Raw genomic sequence first — 6,000 nt, forward strand, 5'->3', positions numbered from 1 at the left:
AGTGATGACAGCTTCCTAGAGGTTGCAGTGTTACAGATTTTACAATGTTACGGTGTCTTTGTGCTGTGTACCAGTCTTTTATGTGCAGCTAAACAAACCGTGATGGAAGAGGATTAAGTATTCATCTGAGAATAGGTCATTATAAGTACATCCATATTTATGATCAAGATGTATAGGACTGCATTGTTTCTGGCTGCATAGCTATTATTCATCTGTAATTGCAAAAATACAGCCTGCCAGTTTTGCTTTTCAGTTACAACTTAAATGGAGCAACTAATTTGATTTACCTTTTAACAGCTGAGAACTCCAGAGTTGCTTTAAATGCTTTCTGTTAAACACTTTTCTGCTTGAAGCGTTTTTTTCATGACAGTGACTTTTTATGTGGATTGCTGACAAAACCTAAATTTTGAATAGATTTTCAAATATCAAATTGTATGGAGTGTGCTGTCCAGGAGCTGCCCTTTAAAATCTCTTGATTGGATGCAAAATAAGTGTATAATATAAATAGAAAGCATCTCTCGTCTGTAACCTGATAATCTGTATATTATTCAATATACTAGAATATATATTATATTATATACTTAAGCCAAGAAGTACAAATGCAAATGTTACTTTAGCTCCTAAATTCATAATCTATTTCTATTTTCTCCAGGTGCATAACCACAGACTATGTTATTTCTGAGTCTCAGAGAGATCTGACAAGCCAACTGTGAAGAATTCTGTCGGCTAACTGTGACACTAGGAGTATGTACTCTCACATAATTCGGAATCTTCAGGTTCGTATTTCATGAGAATTCAAATTGATTCAACTTTCTGCTGTAAATGTCAGAAATAAATCTGAAGGGAACTGATAAGTGTAATCTAAAAGACTTATCTTCATGCTTAACCCTCTCATTCACACTAAATGGTTACGTATAATGAAGTTATATGTCTCTCAGAACCACCTACTACCATTCATCCAGAGAGCTACAGAAGCTGGATCATGTATAATGTATCTACTGCTTATTTCTTGTGCCATTTTGCATAGAAGTGGAGAAATAGGTTGCATTCATCCATATATATCAACACATATAGGCTATTAATACATACATGTATTTATTTGAAGAGTCATTACACTTAAATACTATTCCAAATACTACCCATGTGAAATAACTAGTATTATTTGTTAATATTAACTAAAGGTCAGCTTTGTGACACACTGAGATGTGGAGCATGCAGTGCCTTTTAAAATGCATGACTGCAGCTAATTGCTGTCTCTGCATGTGGTGTCAAATCTACAGAAGTGACGAAACCACAACTATAAAGAAAATTGTTGGAAACTTCAGCATTTAATAGATGGAATAATCAGTTTCTAGTTAGAAATCGTGACTGTTCCTGACAGATAGAAACATCCTAGTGTTTCATTTGGGAGTACTGAAACATAGTTCAGAGGTTATTCCTCTGTAGGCTGTTTTGTTGCTGTTAATCTTTCAGGGGGACATTAAATCTTCAAAAGCATTTAGTGGGCACAATATAATTAAAAGTAAATGGCAACCAGCCGCCCCAGGCATATGATCTTAGGCTAAGTTTCATCTGCCATGTGCTTGAAGAATAGTTTCTTTGGGCCACTGAGCTTGTGTGACAATCATTGATACCTAGAGTCAGTCAGCAGTATCCTAGAAGACATGGGAGATGACTGGATCCAAATGGTGTCCAAGAAATGGTCACTGTCTGCACTCCTCATGAAATCCTTCAAGATACGCATGCAAGAGTAAGGTTTCAATCTTCTATTCTGTTTAGGAACAACTGTACTGCTGGAAGTTTTATAAACCATGAATAAAATCCAGAAGAAGATGGAAACAACATGCCAGGTCACAGCTGTCCCACATTTCCTCTGAGATGGAGATTCCCAGGAGAGGGACTTCTGCAACAATGTGGGTTTATGCAATAGAAATTTCCATAGAGAGGGAAAATCTACCAGTTCTCTTCTGCCAAGTTTGAGCAGTTAATGTTCAGAAGCTCCCACAGGGTGTGCAATAAATAACCTTAAGTAAGAGACCCTTAAGCCTGGAGCCAAAGGAGTTCCTCATATTGGAGAAAAATTGCATGAAAAGCCCCTTCAGTGATGGACTGGGAAGACTAATCTTTAGTGGAGAACTGTGACTGAATTGCACTGAAATGGTAAAATCCTTCCCTTTTATTCAAGTTCAAACAAGTTCCCAGCTGGAGTCCATCAAACTGGAAAGTGGATGCAGTTCAGAAGAAGGTGAGGTGTTACGGGACTTATAATATCCTTTCCTGAAATTTCTAAAGAATTTTTTTCCAAAGAACTCATTTACTGCCTTTTGTAAGATGATAAAGATTGAAATAAAAATTCATAATAGAAAAATGAGACAGGACTAAACCAGAAAAAAGTAATCTCAAGGTAAGCTACATGTGCTGGTTTCCTTTTTTCCTGGCTCCCAGACTGTTGTTGGGAGGAGTTTTGAATTTGCTTATTCTGCCAGTGTGATCCCTTACACACTTTTCAAAACAGATTTACACATGTACTTGGAAGAGACACTTCTTGAAACAAGAATAAACAAGAATTTCCTCTGTGGTATTGCATGTGTGTGCACACAACACACAGTTTCTGGGAAATGTGTAGAATAAATGAGACCTGTCTGTTTGGAAGATGCTTATCTGCCACTTATTATGTGATACTGTCTATTTCAGTGCTTGTCTTTATGTGCCTATGGAAAATTCACAGCACTGACAGTCCTGGGTTCAGCTGTAACAGTTACTTTTCTTCTTAGGAGATAAACAAGTGTTTTGTTTATCTGCATGGCATGACACAAGGTAGGCAAGAAGATGGGATTCCTTGTTGTATCACAGTAATATAAAGGAAAAACCAGGAAAATACTGATATAATGCACTAAACACTAAACCCAAAACGGATGAGCAATCTGGAAGCTCCTATAATGCCTCAGAGCAGTGTCAGCTGCAGCGGAGTGCGTGTAATCTTGTAAAGGGGATGTGCGTGCCTGTGTGTGCAAACAGATAAAGGTGTGTAACCATCTGTCTACAACTAGGGACTATCTATTGAGTACCAGGAATGAGATTTGGTAGCTTCAGTGTAAGCAATTAGTCTAATCTGAAATTACCTGGGATATCTTGACATCCAGATGTGATTGACAGATGTGAGAGGACCAGCTGGACACTCAACACCCTTCTGGGCCAGTGGGTAGAGGTCAGGTAGGAAACCTGTGGCCTATAAAACAACATGTTTATTTAGGTGAATTCTTCATAATGTGAATGTAAAAAAGGCCCAGGTCTAATCCGGACATTGCTGAGGTAAACCTGCTAAAATCAGCGATAATTCTCTAGGCAGTACAGGTGAAGAATTTTGTCTTCTATCTTCCGTTTTATGATGTTACACTCTGTTCCTACGCTCGACATTTGATAGAGCATATACATCAACTTGCATGTAAATATTGTTTCTGCTAAATCCCTCTAGAGGACTGAATGGAAAGCTGAAGGGTTTTCTGCAATTGATTTCACTTCCAAAGAAGAGAAAAGGAAAGCTAACACTAGGAAAGCTTCCTTGGGACACAAGTTTTCACTGTTTGGCAGCAATAAAAAACCCAAGTAAAGACAGACAGGAGTTTAGATCAGAATGTTTCCAAATAAGTATTCAATGTCAAACCTGCACAATATTGCTAAAGGAACATGTCCAGGAACAGTGTGTGCAAGGGGGGGTGGGGGTGAGGGTGTTGGGGACTTACTGTTTTATTTCAAAATCATTGTGCCATGGAAACCTATCAGGCAGAGGGAAGTATTTTTGTTGCTACTGAATACGAAGGGCCAGCGTGTTGTCTCAGCCCTGGCAGCTGCCAACTTTGCTCTAATAAAGGCAGCTATTGAGAATTCCTCCTGCCCATGGTATGTGAAGGTAAGCATCTCCCTGTGTGATTTATCTACTCACCAAGTATGACATTACAAATTCTAATTAAGACCTTGTGATCTGAGATTTACAGTACAGCAACCTTAATGTTAGGTTTTCAGATAACGAAGGGGTGTTTAGCTAAAGAAATAAGACTGCAGTGAATTTGAGCATTAAGCTGTAGCTTTAGTGACAGCTATGTAGCTTGATGTTCTTCAGTCTTCTACCAGCAACGTGCAGAATTTCTTCTATTCACATGGCAACTGCTACTGCAATGCAATGCAAGTTGCAAAAGCAAATAAAGCTTTAAAGGTGCTTTAAAGTCTGAAGAATTGTCCAGAAGAATTGAATTATAATTCCATTTTTTCAGTAAGAGTTTGCCACCCTCTATTTTTGAAGAGTAGTTTCAGGAGCCACAGAGTCTGTCACTCCCAAACCTGCAGTACTTTGGAGTTCAAACTTCTGCTAACAAATGTCATAAGCTTGTATTGGTAGTGCCAGTGCAGTGGGCCATTGTGAGAGCACTGACCATTCCCCCCGGCTGAATCGGTTTGTTGCCACCCTTAGTTTATTGTCACTGATGCAAAATATGGGACTGGGGGTTGAGGAAGGGATACTGAGTGTGGTCTGCTGGTACTGTTTGTATATTTTAGTCCTTACAACTGTGATGAGAAACCCTGGAAGAAGTACAGTGTGTCAGCAGAGAGCAGGAGTCACTGTAAGTGCTGCATTTCCTCCCCAGCTGTTCAAGCCACCCGGATGTTTCTATGAAGAGCAGTAAGATTTATTGGCAAGCTGTGGTCGCATTACCAGAGAAAACCTATAACTTTTCAGCTCTGAAAAAATCCCCTGTGTAAGTTTTAGGGGATCTTAATTCTCAGAGCTTCTTTTCCTGGAGTGTCATAGGAATATATCAGAAGATTTATCACTTTTCAGACAACAGATAAAAGGGGATTCCAGCAACTATTTAAACATCATCTGTCTAAGCCCAGGAGTAGTAGAAGTGCCTTGACTAAAAAAGATTAGTCATGATCATTAGCTTAACTCCAGTCCTTCCCAAGAGGATGACTTGTTTTCACAATTCCCAAGCATTAACTTTGATGGACTTTTAAGAGATATTTGTTTTTCTATATTGAGATATCTTTAAATTTGACCCTCTTTTCATCTAAAGTTAACTGTAACAGGACCTGGTGCTGAGAGATGGCAAGAATTGAGCACTTGCTCCCCAGCTTTCTGTGTGAGAACTGGAAAAGAAAACAAGTCTGTCTACCTGGGCTGTAGAGTTTAGGATATGGTAAATGGTAAACAGGACACCACAGAGTAGTGCTTTGGCTTTCAGTTCTGAATGAAACGTGCTTAAAATTAAGATTCAAAGACTGCACTTAAGGCCTGCAGTGATTATGAGATTGCAGAGCTAGGTGCTACTTCATCTTGATAGTGTGTGATCAATTCAATCATACAGCAGCAATCAAACAGCAGTTTAGAAGTCCAGCTTTTGACAGGTACTTCTGAAAAGCCTTGGTCTGTATTAAATATAACTGAAAGGAATTCATCTTTATAAGACAAAAGTCCTTGCACATGTGAATACTGTTTTCCGTATGCAAACAATGTGTGTACACAGACCGATGCTTAGATCGATAGTTACTCGATCAATTCATTAATGCCTTTTTTCTTTTCTTGTTTTTATTTTCTATTTTTTTTTCTTTCCCAGAGCATCAGTAAGTTTCATTCCAATATGTATTAACCTAAGGATTGTGTATAAGACACTGGAGGTAATTTTTTTCACTCATTTTGGCACTAGTTATCTCTCAGCTGAAGCTCTATGTCCGAATTCCAGGCCCACACATCTATGAAGATACAGACAAATTGTTTCAGTCCAGGGAAAGGGAGCAAGGATGAAAACAGTCTTGGAAAGCATGACCTTTGAAGGAAGTTTTAAATGATAGGGTTTGTTTAGTCTAAAGGAACAGAGACTACAGCTGACATGATAACAGCTCTCTGATATGTATAAAGTTATTATGAAGAGGCTGGTGAGAAATAGTTCTGTGAACATCTGGGGGCTGGACAAGAAGCAACTGATCTTTCATTGAAGAAGTTTC

This window comes from Pezoporus occidentalis, unplaced genomic scaffold (genome assembly GCF_034315485.1).
Source record: "Pezoporus occidentalis ecotype Australia unplaced genomic scaffold, CSIRO_AGI_Poc_V1 ctg3, whole genome shotgun sequence".
NCBI classification, from domain to species: Eukaryota; Metazoa; Chordata; class Aves; order Psittaciformes; family Psittacidae; genus Pezoporus; species Pezoporus occidentalis.